Genomic DNA, 21,674 nt, shown 5'->3' on the forward strand with positions numbered 1-21,674 from the left:
ACAAGGTATAAAAGTACCGGGATCTAGATGGAAGAGATAGCGGAAAGTGGAAGATGGTAGGAACATTGCTAGCATAAGAAGAAACAGATTCCCGGCGCCACGACGGCGACTTCCTCCGTGCGCTGCTACCAAAAATCAAACGTGCATTAAACTTTGGCTAGCGTGCCAGTATGATGTCACCACTTTCTCTACATCGCCATTGATCGTTTTACGAAGCAAGTGCAGATTTAATAAAAGATTTCAAAACAACACATATATTTCATGATATTTTATCATATTTAATAATCTCCTCAGTTATATTAAAAACATTTTTTTTATTATTTCTAACGAGCAGTTGTATTTTAATGTGATTACTATATCGCGGAACGGATTAAAAAACAAGAAAATCATCATAATAAAATCCTGTATGTTGTATTAATTATACACATAAATGTAAAATAAAACTGATTCGTTTTACATACATACATGTGCTATATATATAAAATATTTTATAAAGCGAATATAATATATTATTTGCGCATATTTTCAGATTTAAATATGTGTAAATGTTTCAATTTTATTCGAGGCAACATGTCTTGAATTTTATTACATAAAGCTAAAATTACTGCTTGAAATTAACTCATTTTTTTCTCAAGATGTTTTACATTTTACAATTGTTTTTAATATAATAAAATCCCCAAAGCAGCGTATACTTCAATAAATAAATAAATAATTTAAATACATGAAAATTAATTGTATAAATTTTATATCAATGAATATAGTATAATAAAATTATAAAAATATATATTTCAAATTCATTAAAAAAAAATGGATTGGTCAATAGAGGTATTTTTACTTTTTTTCTGTTACAGTTTCATGACTTTATGCACGTATCAAATCTGATTTGAGGATTCACGAGACGGGTGGATTTTATTGGATGAATTCCGAATCCGACGAAGAAGAGAGCATGTGTACCACCGTCAACCATTTATGGTATGTACATCGGTCAAGGGTCGTAACGCTCTTTTGGGGTGTCATGACCCTTGGTGGCGCACGACGACGATTCGGTTAGCTTTTGGGGGCTGTGACCCTTTCGTATGACGACAACGATCTTGCCCCCTCGACGACAGTTCGACCGATACGACGCGCAGAGTAATTTCGTGGTTTGTCGCGTATCTCAAACAAGGACAAGAATTGCAAAAACGAAATTTCCCGAAGGACAAGATCTTTCAACTATTCTCGATATAAACAATGAGGTGGACATGGCCAAACATTTTTTCTGATAAACTTAATAAAATGATGCATATCACTAAATAAAAATAATTAAAAAGCTATAATAATGTAGAGCAGAATATAAAATGAAGATTACTTATATGTCTTTTTTAGCAACTCTATATCAACGATTATCTACTTGGATATAAAGCACAAACTATGTTACTTCAATCTAATTCGCACCTGTATAAAAAAAATCTTATTTTCCTTTTTTATTTTTCATTAAATTTTCCAAACTCAAGACAATAATAACATAATAATTAAATAAAGAAGGTTAAAAATTTAATTATATTTACAATTTCGTACTAATTTTCGCCTATTGAGCAAATTAAAATGTAGAATAAAATAAAGTATAAAATATAAAAGAGATACCTATTAAATAAATATAATCAAATTGTACCAAAAAATATTTTAATGTACTTTGATTAAATAAATCAAATTTCGTTCAATAAATCGTTTATACAAGATCAATTTTATGTCAAATTTTTGTGATGCAAACGCTTTTTCTTAAAATGAACGGAGAAAAGAATGTAAAGATCAACAATTGTGTGACACATAGATTTGCGACAAATGTCATGAGGGTAAGAGCGAATTTGAGAGCCAATATCCTATTCGCGCTATCACGCGGAACAGTCAGGTGATTGGCGAACACCTATCAAGAGAGCTATGGAAATTGCGCCCGGTTCGCCCAGCTTGACGTGCGGTCACGTTATAGGGTGTTTCGGTGTCTGGTACCAGAGTGATCGAGAAGGAGGAATCGATGTTCACGCGTGTTCCGGACCCGACTTACATAGCCGGCGAGATAGACGTTCGTGCTATGTAACATGTTGGCGAATATTCGCAATATCCTGACACGAGTATCGCGCGAAGATGCCCGATATAGGCGCTCCTCGAAAGTGCTTTCGAGTGCGTCGCGGTTTAGACACGTCGTGGACATAAATACGGGCTCGATAACGAAGACACCGCCGATGATGATAGGTGGTTGTCGCGCGGAATTAAAGCGATCGTCAATTTACCGCGTCTCGTGAATACGAGAGAAAGTTTCCTCGGCAAAATGTCGAGTCTAAGCCCACTTGATTCTCGAGAGAAATTATGCGATAATAATGCAATCGCTAATGTAGCATGAGTTGCAGCTATCGCTCTTTAACCCGAGTCACGATATCGAGATAAAATTGAAAGCAGATGCGAAAAAATCTGAAAAAAAGTCAGACTTTAAAAGCATTTCTAATTTAAAATGGAATTACATATATTTGTGTGAATATATATGTTTAAAAATTTAATTCAATTTATTTTAATTTCTTGCAAGATTTATAAAGAATTATATTATTCTTTCAAATAACGAAAATATTTTAATAATAAACTGATTATATCTTAAACGTGTCGAATGATTTACGAAACACGAATACAAGGTATGTGTCGTAGAAATAATAAAATTCTTCGATTGTTATCGAGTTCTCATTCGCTCAGACAAATTGAATAAACAAACGCAATAATATATAAGAACTTGGTGATAGTTCTCACAATGACGCGGTAAATTATAATGCATCGCATTGTTAATTTTCGCGGAGGTATTACTGTCCGCTTCAAATCCATGATACTCCAGGGTTATTCACTTTTTGCGCAAACGAAAACAAACATTTCCGCAGAGATTTGAGTATATATTTACAAATTACGGAAAGTAATGACACTATGTATAATTATAAGCATTTTATAAATAAATCGATTTTATCGATAATTAAAAAAAAAAAAAAATGTGAGACTTAATTCTTTCCAATCTACATTTATTTTTCTACCTAAAATTATATATATATATATATATATATATATATATATATATATCTTTTAATTAAAATACAATTATCGTATCAGAGGTATTTCAATTGTTTGTGAAACTTTCTCGATATTATTCTATCTCTCTAATCGAATCCATCTCTGTTATCATTTATACCATGTAGTCGATAGCTACGTGTTTCCAGACGTGCATTAATGAAAATCAATTACTCTCCCCTCTTGAGTGATTTCCTTATTACAACGGCAATAACTCCGAACTCCGATCCGATTTCGATACACCATTCCAGCAACACTTCGTATGCTAGAATGCGTTGAATGCACGAAAAGTATCAATAACGATTTCTAGTGTTATCAAAATATCGCCAATAACGATTTTCATTGCGTACGCTATCTAAACTTCGTTAACCCTCGGGCTACTAGAAGTAAAGTGAAACCGTGCCCAGCGTGTAAAAAGCCACAAAATATTAATATATTTTTTTAGCAAAGAAAATTATCATTCTGATCATTCATTCAAAAAAATCTGCATATATATATATATATATATATATATATATATATATATATATATAAACACATATAATAAATAAAAATAAAATATATTTGTACTCTCATTGAGCCCTTTTTAATTTTATATTATATCGCATCTTACATTTTTTAATTCTCACTTTTTTGCAGCTACATAAATCTTCATAAACGTGAGTATTCCTCTCGATCGAAACATAATTACACACAATTTTCGAACTTTTGAGCTCTGGGAAATACAGCCGTGTTCTCGAAAGTGCGCGAAGCTCTCAGCTACGAAAGACAGCGGAAACTTCCCAGTCGCATTATGGGTCCGAGATACTGTCATTCGCATCTTCCGGCTGCACGCGATTCGACTACGTCTACAATTTCCGGCAGACGTCGCGCGCTCCTTGGCGTCAACACCTCCGTCCGCGTCCCGTATCTAGCGACGACGACACGTCGTGTGCAAACGTTAGTACGCAATCGAACTGTAATAATCCGTAAAGCCGAATTGACAGGAGATGCCGGCGATTAGCGTATATTTCGACAACGTCGCTAACAGAGAGAGAGAGAGAGAGAGAGAGAGAGAGAGAGAGAGAGAGAGAGAGAGAGAGAGGAAAGGGAGAAGAAAAACGATAACACCTATAACGATACGCTTCGACTGTCATAATCACGACTTTTATGTTTGTTTATCTCAAAATCTCTATGAAATATTTTGCGATCTTTGTCCTTTAAATTCAACGATAGATAGATTTTTAATATTGATTTTTTTATAGCAAAGATATCGAAGATACCAATAATTTTTTAGTAATAAGCGATTAAAAATAATTATATTAAATATGCGATATGTAATTTCAACGCGTCAAACAAATCGATAGATGAGGAAGAAAGAATCGATACGGTTTAATCTTGTAGGCGAAATAAGCTGGAGTACATGACATATAACCCATGCAACCGTTTATGACCGATACAGTCTAGAGTTAAGCGCGCGATTAACTAAGCTCAAATCGACAGAAGACGACGTCTGTTAAGAGCAGAAGCAGCATTTGATGTCGACGTTGCATTGTAACGGCAATCGATCGATGAATCATTAACATACCGACACATGTCACATCGCTGTAGACGAAAGCTTTGTCTGTCGCTTAATTGAAAATCATCGATGACTAATGGCACGATAATTGATACGTACCTGCTATACTTAGTTTAGACTCGATAAGCAAACGAATGTACATACAAGAATATAAAGCGAAGTGAACAAAGGTGTATTTTTAAACTTTGACACCATTAATTTCAATTTCAACAAGCTCTCATTTCATATGCAACAAATTAATGCACGTCACCATATCATGCGAACCGATACCTTATTTTAACATGAATGGCTACTTGACATATTAAAATTTAATTACATATTATTTTAATAAATGTATAATGTATGAAAGACAGGCATATATCACATTTCCAAATGTCAGGATTTATTGTTTGAATACTTTTGAGCGAAAAAAATAAATAAGCAAATTAGAAGACCGCTCGTTGCATAATTGAAGAGTTCAAAGGCAGGGAAAACAATCGATTCTGCAAACGCACAGCATTCCAGTAAGAGAAAGTTCGTGTTTTCGGGCAAAGCGAAAAGCGCCAACGCTGTTCTCGGCGCATCGCTATTTTTACTACGATGCAACTTAAAAAGCACGTATCGAGATAGTCTAGTCTATTTCTACGTGCATGAATTACGAGACGTTATCTGCGCTGAGCTTCGCTCGAGTCGTTCAACTATCAGGAGAAGGAAATCGAGATCGCAATAATGTCCACCGATAATGTATATTATCAACGACGACTCCTTATTATTGCGTCTCGGATCAGTATCTGAATCTCGTTATGTAATATATTATTATCATAAATCGTTTCGCTGTCTCTAATGAAGTTTATATATATATATATATATATATATTATATAGGAATGCTTAATTTATCCATGAATCGTAAACTGCAATTAGTTGAAAGGCGCTAACTCTAATTGCGTAACTGATGTAACATAGAATCTGTCAAACTGTCTCGTTTTAATTAATTAAAATTTTTTTTTTTTTTAATTTGTCAAAAAGTCAAGTTTATGGAATTCCAATAGAATAGTCGTGATCTCGCGAACAAATATCGTCCTTTTACTCCTCGTCGTTACTCGGGATAACATCGAGTCACTTCGCCTTATTCAACGTCTCGGTACGAGCTGAACATAATTGTTTTCCTCTACTCTCGCGAGTGAAACACGGGGAATGCGTGACGTTCGTTCATTCGTTCCGCTTCTCCCTTCCTCCCATTGTCACGAAGGGGAGTAATCCTCTCGAGGAAAAGAGACGCTCTGGCGCCAGATTCCGGACAGATATAGTTATATATGATGCGGCGCGCACGCGGGTTGTCCTTCTATAAACTTCGCGGGGTGCAATCGCGTCGAAGACAAACGGCTGGAAATTTTAACCTCGCGATTATACTACATCTATATCTCGCGGCTGCCCTACATTCCAAGAATGTCTTTACGATTCCGAAATGGAAGTCTTCGAAACAAAGATACCGTTTTGCTACGCTAAACAAGCGCGGACGTTGCCTTAAACGGCATTCGTTCGGATAACAAATAGAAGTGTTATAATGCTCAGTTATCATTATCTTTATAAGTTTCTCTCTTTCTCTCTCTCTCTCTCTCTCTCTCTCCTTTCTTTCTATCTCTTTTTTTTCATTTTTTCCGAAAATTTTCTTCTCTGAAACCCAATACTATTCTACTGCGTAGATCGAAAGATTGGATATGAGTATAAATGGCATATATCTAATTATTTTAAATCTAATTATTTTAAAGTATAAATAAAAATCTCAGATATTGAATTTAACATATATTGGAGATTACAAATCCGTATCAATACATATGATGGACATAAAAGGTAATAAAATTCAATATCGGATTGAATTCACTTACTGATGGCTTATATCGAAATATAATAAGCTTTTTAAGCTTTTCCGACAATATTACATTTATGCGTTCTATAGCAGTGTCAGTCTTCAAATCGCACAATGTATAATAAAATAATATTCTCATTTATTAATGTAGATATCGCTAAAAACGAACGCTGATACGAATCCCCGACACAAATCTGTTTTTACTTTCATCAATTATGATATCGATAATAGGTAATAATAATATATATGCACAGCAGATAATAATCAAATAATAATCTATATCACGCGGGAAAGAATAATAATGTCCAAAAATTACGACATTAATTACTCATTGCGTTATCAATCGACGAAGCAGTATTTCCGTCGTTTTAAATTTCGAGAGAGAATTCACGAGTGTAATTCGAGGGCAAGGCATACCGTGCATTCCGTCATCATCATAATTCAACGAATGAATTTCACCGAATTTTTTTCAGGGAACCAACCACGCGCCGCTCGACCAATCTCGAAGTAATTGTCCCGACCTACATCGTCGACAAGGAAACGGGCGCCGGTGCACGAGACCGGCGTGCGGTGCAAAAAAAGGGCGGCAGGAATTATACCGTATGATTAATGGAGCGGGTCACGATTTTCTTGGTGTACAATATGTACCGCGGAATCTCCGGGGGTGTCGCGGTGACGGAAGAGCAAAACGCGAACGGCGTTTCGGGGCGAAAAGAGGCATCGAGACCGTCGTACGGCGTCTCGTCTCCTCATTTAAATAAGACGGCAGTTAGTTGTGTTTACCTTGTACAGAGTAAGAGAGAGAGAGAGAAAGCTGAACTGACAAACGATTACAAATCGTGTCGGTGACAAATCGCTAGGCATTACTACTCGCGCACTTCTGGCTTGCTGACTGGCTACCTAAAGCCTCATCTACTTCACTCACGTTGTGTCGTCCCACACGACGACGACGTGTCCGATCGAAATGAATACGCGAACGTGCCTGCACCTTGTCTGCGTCACTTTTGAGAGGAAAGCTTTCTTTCGTCATGATATATTGTCATGTTTATTTTATAAATATTGTGATTAGATTAGATTGATGAAAATTGATTTTTGACGCTATAGTTTTAAAGATTTTAGAACCATCTAATCTGAAATAAATTAATAATTTACAGCAACGTGAGAAACTATAATAAATAATTAAAGAATTTTGAATATTGTATAACAAATCAATTTATTCAGAGAAATATAAGAAAAGAAAATCTTTATATTCATGGGGCCTTCCATCGTATTTCGAGCGAGAATCGTTTACAATTTCTCAGACGCAATTCGTCAGCGTGAAAGCGCAGATAGCCTGATAGATGCGCCACGATATGCAAACGCGAATATTCACGTGGCGTATAGTGCGCGAACATTTTTCGTCATGTCCGCTGATACTCGTTTCGTTACATTGACATGTACCATCCACGTAATCCATCGCTCACGATACGTTTAACGGAACGATTGAACGCATGCACGATATCCGTATATGCTCTCTCTGTATGCAAAATAAAACTATTGATATCTCGCTCACACAAATATCATATCCATGTAATCATTATTGTCATTTCCGTCGTGCAATTATGTCCATTTAAATCATTATCGCTATTATTGTTGATAAGGCCGACACGTAATTAAGAAATGATTATACACAACATAATCATAATCTATATGAGTATGCTAAACTGTTAATGTTTGTATATCTCATAAATAATTTGTTATCAATATTAACATCTTAATATATTAATAAATATCATTGCATAAATATATGTTGATCGAGATATCGATTAATTTATTTTGCATTGTTAACGTTATCATTTCGGAAATTTCAGTAATATTTATAAATGATGAAGCTTACGGCTAATTCATCAATCGTCTTAATTTTTTAAATGTTCATCTCTTATTCAATGATAGCCCGAAAAACACGAAGCGCGAGATATCGACCTCTCGCGAGGTCGTACAACCCCAGGGTAGCCATCGTGGCGCCTAAAAGAGCGTCCCGACGCCAACGGAATCTAGGGTGAAGGCTGGGTTGGTTACATCATCAGATACATGACGGTAACGGAAAACTAACGTCATTCATCCCCGTTCGTTCTTTAAAGTGATTATCTTAAATACAATTTTCATACTTGACACGACAGTGTTGAATATTCATATATCGATTTTTAAACAGGATTATATATATTTAATTGACATGTAATTTATTTAAAAATATTAGCTTCACATACTCAATATATACATTAAGAGATAAAAATTTAACTTTTTCTTCAATAATTAAGTCGGAAATATTTTATAATTTTGACCGCCGATATTTAATTTAATGTCTCGATATTGTCAAAATATATATTTCTTTGGCAAGAAATTTTAACGTTATAAGAATAATTGAATATAAATATAACATATATGCATAAAATAAAAATTAAATAATCGAAAGATGCGATTGCAAAGTTCAATAAAAAAAGATAATTCTTTTTTCTTTTATTATTTTTTTCTTTTTATTTACATACTTGACATGCAAAATGTTTCGTTTAATCGTTCATATAATCACTCAATGCCATGTGTCGTGGGACTATTTTCTCCAAAAGACAAAGTTTCCTCTAAACTTTGGGTAATCTTAAATGCACGGTCCATCTTATCTCTTGTTTTTCCGACAACGAAGTACGCCCCATGAGGACACGATCGTGATTTACGTTTTGATTTAGGTAGGTACTGGATTAAGGTAGCACATTTGAAGGAACCGTTTTGTCAGATTTATTGGATTTTCTCCCGAAAAAAAACAAAAGGAAACAAAAAAGAGAATAGAAAAAGTCAACGCATAATAAATTCAATGAATCCTATTTTATCCGGCGCGTAATCCAAATTATGAATTGAAAAATCCGAAATGGTAATGTAACAAGAATAATATATGCATTATTGATAGCAAATTAAAAGCAAGAGATAATAGAATCCGTCAACTTTCAGAAATAATTTCTAGAGAATTATGTTTGACGAGACGCATTTTAAAAGTAGGAAATTTCAAAATATTAAAACGGCCACCAAACAATTAATAATCTATAATTAATCCGATATCAAAATCAATTTTGCAAAATTTAATAATTTATTTTCAGTAACAGAAATATTAGTCGCTATCAGTAAACGTTATGTAGAATAATTTAACTGACTGCTAATGATGATTGATATATTATCATTATAATCAAAAGATCCATGCGTCAATTTTTTCATACGTCAAATTAATTAAAATTTTTCATTTTTAATGTCTAACATAATATTTTACTTTATTTTTTTGTATCATATGCTTTATTATATGTCAGTACAATTTTTGAAAAAGTTAGAAAGAGAGAGAGAGAGAGAGAGAGAGAGAGAGAGAGAGAAGGAGATCTCCGCATGGAAATCTCAAATATAATGATAAATTAATGAAATTCGCAAATAAATTGGCAAACAAAAATATAGAAAACGGTTGGAGAACTTTGTTACGATGTACAAACCTCGCGGGCAGCTCGAAGTTGAACTGCGTAAATCGTGAAAATTTTCCAGTCTCTACCCCGTTTCTCGCTTTCTCCCTCTCTCTATTTTTCCTCTCCTCTCTTTATCACTCCCTCCTCTTCTGCGTACTACATTTAATTCATCCGAGTTTACGGGAACCACTCGACTGATGTCCGCTATTGTTCGTTCAACACTCTTGTTAATGGAATTTCCCTCAAAATTCGAAAACTAATACAATCGACAAATTGAGTTTCACTTAACAGTTTACTCTTCCGCATTCTTCTGTGATATTTTATGAAATAATGGAAAACTTATTAACATTAAACTGCGCGGAAACTTTAAGTAAAATAGGTCGAAAGGCTATTTAACGCATAATTGACGTTAGAGAGTATACCCGTGCGAATTTGCTGAAAAGCTTAATTAATCAATAATAAGTTGTTAATTATTTAGGGGAGAACGCGTATACGTAAGTAAATGAGTTATGGAAATGAGAAACCACAATGTGAAATTGTCAATTGTCAGCTTGCTGTTGTAATATCAAACCCGTAACAACAGCGTTCATAAATATTACATAATCTTCTGCGAATAAAATATAAAAAAACATTTCCGCTTTAATTAAACGTGATAACAGTTGTAAAGAGGTCGAATAAATCGATTGAATGTTGAAAAATATTCCGTATTGATTTTTTCAATCAATTCTTTCATTAACTTTTTATTCTTACATCATTGTTTTCCTTTGTTTTGAATTTTAAGATGAATAGTTCTCGGATGCTCTTTAAAAAATATTTATATCTAAAGAATGTGATAATATATTAATATATATTACATTTATATTAATAGCAAAATATTTTTATCTTCTTAAATCTCTTATTTTCATACGAAAGTTGATAATTTTCAATGATAAAAATACTTATGTCCATCTTGCTGTGCAAGCTAAGACAGAAACAGCATCTACAAAGACGACGTCTCCGCGATGGGGTAGCAGATGTTGTGCCTAGCTTAAGAAAGCATGGCCGACACGTAAATCGAATTCGCTTGGATAATTTATCGTTTGCTTTTCGCCTCACTTCCGACATTTCGCTGAACGCGGAAAGAGGAGAATGCTCCGTTCCTCTTTTCGCCTTTTAACACTTGTTCTTTGACACATTTAATTAGCAATTGTAAATATACGCGTGTAATCGCGTAGCTGAAATGCATTCAGCAAAGTACAAAGCAAACATTTTATCAATTTCTCTTTTGCCGTTTAATATATTCGCGCTTAAAATATAATAAATATGAACTTGTTCAACGTATCGTTAACGCAGCAAAATAACAGTATATAGGTAAAAAACATGACTTCAAATAAACAATATAATATTTTTTTACAAGTGTATTATATAGATGTTTTAACATAAATTTAAAATCGAATTTTTAATTTTGCTTTTACTGGATTGCATTTGATAACGGTTCATATTTCATATAATAGTCTTTATTTTCAGCAATGTAAAAATTTCCTAGTAAAATATTTATTTTATTTAGAACGCTCGAGTATAATTCTACATAAGGTATAAAATTATATCTTTATGTATATATATATATATATATACGCGCAGATATAATCTTTCAAGATATATTACTCTTCAAGCTTAAAATAAAAAATAATAACTTACCGGTATGATGCGCAACAACAAAGTAGCACATACAGTTGATCTGTAAAATACAAATATGTCCAACATATATAAAGCGATGTCTAAAATAACTAATATTGTAAAAACAATTATTGGTTAAATTTTTTTTTTAATTTTATTATTTAAACGATCTTCTTTAAATGAAAATTTCTTAAAAAATTAAGTATAGATGGAATAAAAATTTCTATAATTATATACTTTTGTAAAATATGATAAACAAGAATTTTTCATTCTTTTCATACAAAAAAAATGTAAATTAAAAAAATTTTAAACTATTTTAGAATTAATTTAAATAATTATGAATGTTTAATTTGATAAAACTGTACAAAAGGTAACACCCTTCCAATTTTATCGCCACTTTGTTGTAGGGGAGTAATTTCCTGCAAGAAATTTGTGGGGAATAGCATTGAGGAGATATGTAGTTAAAGTTTTACAATTTTAATGCTTTTTAAAGAAAAATTAAATTTGTTTATATTGTATTTGTGTAGAGCAGACATAGAAAAAGTGTTTGTTTACATTTACGGGTTAGGTACAGCCTTATGGATATCTCATTCTCCTATTTCTGATTTAAAATAAATTTTTCCCACACTTACTCTACACAAATAACTTAAACTTCATTTTTCTTTATTTTAGGATAAAAGCATTAAAATTGTGAAACTTTAATTTATGTTATATCTCCTAAACCCATGCCGTCCTCCACAAATTTCTTGCAGAAAATTACTCAGAAGAACCTTTCCCTACAATATATTTAAGTGGCGAAAATCGGAGGTGTGATATCTTTTGTATACTTTTACCATTAAATAATTTAAATGTGTGTATATTTCAGAATAAAAAACTCAGAATATTTTATTTTACACAGTCATGTAAAATACGGATCGTGCAACACAATTGCTATTTACTAGACTAGACTTTACGGAGACAAAAATGAGCAATTATTTATTTAAATAAATAATAAAAAAATTATCAAGTGCTCACCTCACAATTGCTCCGATATCCTCCTGGGCTTGCTCTTCCTCTCTTGTTCATCCTTCTATTCTTTCACAGTACTCACTCGCGAAAAATCACGGTTAATTACAATCGTTCACGCATTAATCAGTACAATATAACTTTGTACGACACTCCCGATATTAATCACACGCGCGCGACGCGCACTTTGTTTTTTTTTTTTTTAATCACGATGAGAGCACAATGCGAAAACTGTGTGTGCGACGCTTGAAAATAGCAAGATTAACTTTACATACAACTAACTAGTCGCATTTCTAGTTAATAAATAATATATGTATGCCCTCGTTTTGGAATTATTATTATTCTATATCTCGTGTTATAATACAAATGTCCGCAAAAGACAATCCGAAAATACCGTCGTTTCGTTGACTCGTTTCAAAGTTAATCCGTTCTAAATTCTTGAAGGTTTTCTGAACGTTGAAAATAATTAACAATTTTGATATCACACGCTATGATGAATTGAATTAATGGCTAGTTAAAACGCGATATGTACCTTCCGAAAATATTTAATCAAGATTCGATATAAGTCGTACAAAATATTTCAATAAATAATCTCGAGACATTATATTATCTCGATATATATAAATCATTAATCACGTAGATCGATTTGTAATTAATAAGGAATAATCGAATTTAATATATCCTAATATCAATCGCGAATATTTCAAAAGATACTGCCACACGCAGTTCTTCACACAGTTACGACCGTCTCGCTCGAGTCTCGCAACGCGAATGATAACATAACAAGGTTACGACGTATGTAAACAATAGCGCGCTCTACAGCGCCAAGACGCCATGCTACTGTTAACATACGGTGATCTTGTTATTATTCGCACGGAATGAAGCGCAGAAGTAACGTAGACGCGAGACGTTCCGTACCACATTAATCTTTTCAATTACGCGCGTCGAGAGTTAGGAGATATTAAACAATATTTCTTACAAATAATTAAGCATTATTAAAATTAAACATCCGCAAAATACAACATCCGACATTATCTTGTGTTATTTTGCTAATTACTCGAGCGATACAGATTTTATTCGAGGAAATTAGAAATGCGTTTTAACAAATTGCTGTATGTCAATTTTTCATCAAGTTATTAATAAATATTTAATATGTGATATGATTGTAATTAAACGTGTTGTTGTTGGATTTTTTTTCTGTATCTGCGACATTTTCTTAATGACTGAAAATGATATTCTTAATTTTACTCCAATATTATACAATATACGAAAGTACAATTAACACTGCTTAAGACGCGATATATATTTCTCGAAAATATAAAATCATTATTTAATACAAGTCTTTAATAAATAAGCTTTAAGAAATAAGCTTTAATAAATAAGTTGCCTCATTCACGAATCGCTAATCGTGTGACAGCGCGGATGTATTTTGCGGATATTTAATTTTAATAATGTTAATTAAATATTCTTCATGTGATATAATAACAAAATAATAATAGTCATAAAGCGAGAGAATATATAATATTTGTTAGTAGAAAATATGTAATGTCACGGCAAGTTGCGCGTGAATTTTCAAATTCCGTGCGAATCATAGTTCTTGCGTTGTCTTTTTATCGTGATATAATAAAGTGCGCGTCGTGTATGATTAACATCAGAAATGTCGTACAAAGCATCGCGCGATCGTTGTATTATTCTGATTAGTACGTGAGCAATCGTAATTAATTGTAATTTCGCGAGTGAGTATCATAAAGGAACAGCAAAAAACAAATAAAAAGAGGAGCAGACCAGAGGAAGCATCCGGCAACAGCGAATCATGATGTGAGTACCACACACTTTCACAATTTTTTTATTTGTTTAATCAATTAATTGTTCACACAGTTGTCTCCGTGGTAGTAATTTGCATTTTATGTTACTGTATAATATAAAATATGCTGGATTAATTTATTTTTAAATATACACACACTTAAATTATTTAATAAAATATTTATATATAATAATATATGTACGTATAAATATTTTAAAATAAAATTTAAATGTTATAATTATTTAAATTCTTTTTTATATGAATATAAAATTCTTGTTTATTATTTTATAAAAGTATAATTACAAAAATTTTTATTCTATCCTTATGTAATTTGTTTAAATAAAATATCTCCGATTAAAAGAAAACAAACAAAAAAATCAATTTCAAATTAATATTTTTTTTTAAATATTAGTTATTTTAAACATTGTGTATTTTATACAAGTTGGTTATATTTTATATATCAACATTGCATACTACAACTCCACTGACGCACATCGTACCGGTAATTTAATTTATTTTTTATCTTAATCTTAAGGTAAATTTTTAAAGATTATTTCCATTTGTAAAATACGGCAAGTATTATATAAAAAAGACTTTCTGTTCCATTTCTGTTTATCTAATTAAAATATCCATAATTACTTCTTACTTTTTTGCAAAGAACATTAAATGTACAAAAACTAAATGAGGAATTATTATTTATTATAATATTTATTTTATTAAAATATTCAATATTTTAATAATAAAATTTTTTTAAATAAAATTTCTTTTAAAAAATTCATTTAATGAAAAAAGTAAATTTTATCATTGATTGATTTATGCAACATTTGCATAAATTAAGCTTGATATTCCCAGTTTCTGTGTGTAAAATGTAATTCGATAGATCTGCGACGTTAGAAAACAAATTATTTTAACTATACTAGCTCTGTAGCTGTAATAAAATAAATCCGCTAGGAAAATATAAAATCGAAATTTACTCGCAACATGAATAGCGCTAGTTAGCAGCGCGGAGCACGACTGCTACTTTGGTATTATATTTGCGTGGAAATTACAGGCGCATTGTGAAACGTCCGATGCATTGGCTGCATCGTCAATCGAGTGGAATTATAAACGTTTTCTTTTTCATTGATCGAGCCGCCGGGTGCAAGTTTCCGTCATACGTAACACTACGATCTAATAAACGAGCTTTATATTCCGATTGCGATTAAAGCGCGACAGTCAAGTAGAATAGTCAAGAGACGAGCCGTTGCAGCTGCATATTCGTGGAAAGTTGGTTAATTAACGCTCGCCTCTCTTGTATCGTCAGGTTTATGCTCTTGGTTCTCTCTCTCTCTCTCTCTCTCTCTCTCTCTCTGGAATAAACTGTATGAATATAATACTTCGCTATATGCATGGATATCCAAACATATAAATGTATACATTTATTTATAGAAAATGCAAATTTGTTCTTGTCTGCTGTTAATAGTACGGAATCGCAATTTATAACATTGGTTATTCACATCTATGGAGATAACAATAGCGATCATAATTTTTCGCATTTTTAATTGCATCGAGCTTTTGCTCTTTTTAAAGTTGATATAAAAATTTCGATTCTCTTTTTACATAATAAAAGATATGGTGGCGCACACAAAAAAAGTTTTCAACTTATTTCAAGATATTTCATACGCGGATATTTTTGGATGGCATTCTCTCGCCATATATCTATACATCGATCAAATCTGTCCATATTATGTGAACAATTTTCACAATAGATTCTATATCCATCACTTAATTGATAGATTGCAAGAAGCGTGAGTGTAACATGATGTTACGTATTTTCCCTCTGTGGGGTTTTATAATTGTTGATCCTATCGCCGATAATGACGCGCGTTGCGCGTCGAGAGGAGCAAATTCCAATACGTTGCCATTACATTGAAGCGCATATTAACTCGCTTTAATGCAATGCGCCATGGTTTGGAAATGCGCCGTGGACGCGAGTAATAACCTTGATAACGCCTACAAAATCACGATGATACAGATCAATGATTCCGCAACATATCTTCTAATGGCTTCGAAAGTGTCTTGATAAGAGAAATATGATTGCATCGGTTATTTACGCTGGATCGTTACTCATCTAACAAATTGTATCTGGATAGCAAACGGATTACGCTCTCATGTAATGAACAATGTATTTCAATTTTATATAGTACGTATGAAACAATTATATCGTGAAGTAAGTAAAATACAGTAAAATATAATCTCTCTCTCTCTCTTGTAAAACGTATTAATTTTCCAAGAAAAATACATAATTCACATAGTTTCTTGACTATTTGTATCTAAATTAAAAATTAAATTTCAATAAATGATTGATATAAAAAATTTTGTAGAAAATAAATGATTTCTAAAAAATTTTTAATTTCATGTATAATTATAATTATATATATTTATATATTATTTCGCGCGTGCAGTATTTCAGTGATGAAAAATGTGTAATGTTTCGGAAAAGATGTAATAAAGAATCGAATTTTGGTTTATCCGCAAAAAGTTCGAATTTAATAATATAATTTTAATAACTATATATGTTTATCTCACAACCGAATAACATTTTTAATAATTAATTTTACTTTAATTCTGCCTAATATTATATTATTTTTAGCGCGAGCGATGAAAAGTAGATAACTCTAATCTATACAAATTTCAATTACATCAATTGTACTGGCATGATTATTTTTATAATCTTTTTTTTAGAAATATCAATAGCCAGACAGCGTGTCTCTGCAAATTAAATTCACGCGTTGAAATTTGTAGCGCATTCTTTAACTTTTGGTCGCCCGCTTAGATAGCTCTCTTTGATAACTTTCTTTCGTTCTTGATTTTAAAAGAGACCTTAAAATTATGTAGCATCTAGAATCATGATAAGATAGAATATTAAATATAACATATGTGCCATTAACGACAAAAAAAAAAGAAAAAAATTGAAGTAAAATTAAGCCTATCTTGTAATGTGCGCAAATGCCGCAATTCTCTTTGAAATTTCCAAGAATAAAGAATCCGTACTTTCATTATCCAATTAGTGGTCAGTGAATCGCCGAAATGTGCAAGCGTATTAAGCATCCTGTATATGAATGCAACATAATTACGAATATAGCTTCGTTATTAATATCACCTACATAACAACGATCGATATCAATGCAATGGTTTTCGAAATGCTCACTGTATTTACAAATAGCTAAATTATTATATACATTTGTTTAGGGATTCAGCGAACAAATAATCATTTATTATCTTTATCGCGCCCGTCAAAAATCAAACGTAGACATAAACAAAACGAAATAATATAATTAATACCTTCTCCGGATGTAATACTAATTATTATTTGATGATTTTTAATTCAAAAATTAAATTTGATAAATATAATAAAAAAGAAGACATAATATAAAATGAAAGAAAGAAAAAATAAAACGGATATATGTATAAAAAAATTAAATAAAAATTTTTATATCTATCATAATTTAAAATATTAAAATTGGCTATTGCAAACTCATAATTTTATTTATGTAAAAGTAAATAAATATATAAATTTTTAGTTTAATGTAATCAAACTTTTATTGTTAACTCTCTTTTATACACAATCTTAAAAATTTTATTAAATGACTATAAAAAATATTCGTTATGACATAAATAATCAATTTTTTCACGTTAAATATAAAAACTTATTAAATATGTATTTTCATGTCGAGTCTATTTAATTTAAAAAGAGTGCTTTAATACTTAATGATTTCAGAACTTCATAAAATGATCGGACATGTATGATTTGTCGATATGACATATGATACAATATTAGCGAAATTTCGCGAAAAACTTTCGCGAAATAATGTCCGTAGTAAAATCATTTAATTAATAAACCGAACAGGAAATTTGATATAAAATGATTTCATAATTATTATAATATTTCTATATTTAAATATCATTCATTCTTATGAAATTCGATAATTAAAAAAAATTACGATTCGAAAAAATTCCACGATGTGCAATACTTATGATATTTTATAGGTAATCGTAAGATGAAAAAAATGACTGTAAAATTATATTCATAAAATTCGGTAAATACATACACACGCGTAAAACTCGCCATTCATCCCAAACGCTTTGCAATAACTTCTCAATTAAAATAAAACGACCGAGAACCGCCGTGCTGATGTTATTGGGAAGTTGGGGAAACGGCGATGCCACATGTTACCAGAGACCTGCGGGAGTGCCCGAGAAAAATGAGACGAAAGAGAGATAGGAACAATAATCGCGGAAAATAGCAGCCGTTCATGTTCGCGTGGCCGGCCATGCTGGCACGAAGTTTCGAAGATTTCAACTGAGATTGTCGTAAAGTAGTAGGAAAAAGAATTTGGAACGACAAAATGAGAATGTAGAATGGAAGCTAAAACGGGAACTGCGAGGCTTATCAAAGTTGGCTACAGCGGAAAATATATCCGATGTAACTCGGAAAATGTGATAAGCTTTAAATCATATAAAGTCTTTCTACAGTCATTTTCTCGTAATTATGACATTCGCAATCCTACATTCCATGTAATCATAAATCTCTCTCCCTCTCTCTACAACAATATCAATTTTTCAACGGTGTCCATGGCATGAGGCAATGTGTACTAAATAATGCAACACGTTATAAAATACATCGTCAAATGCAATGATAAATTATTATTAATAACAATATTTATCCTGAATGCTACAGCTATTCACACACATTCAAATATTAATAATATATTTAATTCATTAAAATAACGTTTGCTATGTTGCTGTAAGATCAGTTCTCAAAAACGTGTGATGGAAGAATAAATGAATGGCAAGTAAAAATAATGTTGCATAATTTAACGAGAGAAGAATTAATATGCTTGTTCTGTGCAAAATAAAATGTGAAAGCTCTTATCTGCATTTGCAACATACAACTGGTTTCATATAGCTGTATTGTACTAAAATAACACAAAATAATATATTATAAAGTAAATGATTGTTCAAAGAATCTATGCTCTTACTTTAATAGTCTGACATTTAAATTAATACACTAATATTTTTCCTATAAATAATTTCGATCATAAAACACGTAGCTTCGTCAATTGCAAGAGATGCTCGTGTTCAATGCATTTCTCGCTATCTTGTTAAACAGCAATGCTCTTTACATTTTTATATGAAATTTCTAAGATCGTTTCATCGACTGTAAGAAATAAGAAGAACATGTAACAGATCGCACAGAGGAAAAGCACGCGAGAGTTGGTAATGGATGAGGAAGATATCGGAAAAAAAATCGACTTAAAACTTTGCGTGGTTGTCGAAAGATACCGATTTTTAATAAAGACTTTACGGCGAACAAATCCCAAAGAATAATATCGCGAAAGTAACCAGAGGAGAGGAAGAAGATGGGCCGCTGCCAATGACGCGCTCGCCATCGCGGAGTTACTTTGATTTTTTTTTTTTTTTCCACTTCGAAAATATCGATCATATCATCGATATCCGGATAGTCGCCGCGAGGCACAATCGTATTACCGTAGATTATCGAAGTATGGGAGACTATCCAGTGTGTTTAGCGAGTGTTTCGGAAAGTTGTTTTTCATTGAGAAAAATCACGGCCACAGCGACGCGATCCCTGTTTCATGGTTCGAGTGGCTCTTAGAAATAGTCGCGGTGGGATCATAAAGCCGTGTTCAAGTTGTTCTGCGTCGAATGACATGGATACTTACGCTTTAAGAGCATGGAACTGTGGAAATTCTATGGACTACATGCGTGGTTCTCACACAACGAGGGCGGGAATCGTCACATCGGATTACAAAAGCTGATTCCAAGCACGTGCATTTAGGTACAAGCGTGGAAAAACTTTATACGATTTAAATTTTGTATGTAAAGAGAATGTGTGCTATCATGACGGGACTGGACATTATCAAATCGACAAGTAAAAAATATATTCACGTGCGAAAACTCATTTAAAAGGAAACTACAACTCAATTAGATGATTCTGATATATAAATGATTGTTATAAAGTTTTACAAATTACCTCTGTAAATAGTTGAAAGCATGATTAAGCAAATACGGACAGGATAGTTTCGGCGTCCGTTGGAGAACTGAGAAATAAATTTATCCAGTGCGTCAGTTTGCTGCAAAAAGTTGGAAGGTTGCTCGCCATTACTTGAATTCACACACACAACCGAATCCATAAATTTAAGTTTGGCCGAAAGTTGAATTTTAAAAATAAATGCGAAAGAAAAACGCGCTATACGACGTTGGCGCGGATTTTCAGAGAGAAGCGAAATCAATACGGAGGAACGGAGACGCGGCCGATCCTCTCGAAGATCTGCAGTGCAAATAAAATATTCGTGCCAAGAAAGAGAGAGAGAGAAAGAAACAGAGTCGAAAAAGACGAAAAAAAGACAGAAGCGGGCTAAAAGGTGTACGTAGAACGCGAGGGGAAAACTTGGATGCATCCGTGTAGACGGCGTGCCAAATGATGACGCTTAGTATTCCGCGGGATTGTCTGACTTCGCGAATAGCGGCAACCGTCGTACTGTAACGGAAGTGCCAAGTACCTAGGTACGAGAGAAAACGAAGTGGTGCGGCGAAGTGTGGCGAGAAGGGACTAGATGACTCGGGAATAGTTAAAGAAGCCGAGTGAGATCCGTGGAGAATAAGTCAATTAACCCCACGACCTGCATAACTCCATGCATTTATATAAAATGCATGGGGTATCATTCGCGAACGAAACGTTGTGACCGCAACGCATTATTACGACCATAAATACATATTCGAAAATGCCCGATAATGTTTATTGCATTATCCGCGATGATATTCATTAAATTATCCTGTTAATTTATTAATTTATTCTGTGTCACATTCGAAAGTTAACAGAATTATCGTGCAAAATTATATAATACAGGCTGAATCCATTAAAGGTGTTACAGAATAATATTTAAAACTGAACGAGATGTAAAATCCTAATTTTAAAATCAATAATTTTGCAGTAATAATTGCAGTGAGAAATTCCATTTTTACTTTAAATGATCCCTTTGATAATACGTTGCTGGAAAATAAGAATCTCATCTCATTTAGTTTCAGAAATATTAGCTTGTAACATGTTGTTTAATGATTCACCCTATATATAATGATCTAAAATATAAATGTTAACATATAATTTAATATGAAAATTGTCAGCAGAGTTTCAGCAGAATTTCGTTATTAACTCTATTAACTATTTGAAACATCTACCTGTGTTGTACAAT

At 32.4% G+C, this 21,674-nt stretch overlaps 1 protein-coding gene and 1 long non-coding RNA gene across 5 annotated transcripts in view; one reads left to right on the forward strand and one right to left on the reverse strand.

The window, feature by feature from the left end:
• The window catches only part of LOC126857799 (protein madd-4), a 205,070-nt gene that overhangs the window by 113,109 nt on the left and 70,287 nt on the right, over positions 1 to 21,674 (reverse strand). The window lies entirely within an intron of this gene.
• LOC126857891 (uncharacterized) overlaps positions 14,125 to 21,674 on the forward strand; it is a 52,073-nt gene continuing 44,523 nt past the window's right edge. Inside the window, exon 1 of the long non-coding RNA XR_007688552.1 lies at positions 14,125 to 14,435. This is a non-coding gene — a long non-coding RNA (uncharacterized LOC126857891). The remainder of the gene's footprint in view (positions 14,436 to 21,674) is intronic.

The sequence above is a fragment of the Cataglyphis hispanica genome, chromosome 23, assembly GCF_021464435.1.
Source record: "Cataglyphis hispanica isolate Lineage 1 chromosome 23, ULB_Chis1_1.0, whole genome shotgun sequence".
Taxonomy (NCBI): Eukaryota; Metazoa; Arthropoda; class Insecta; order Hymenoptera; family Formicidae; genus Cataglyphis; species Cataglyphis hispanica.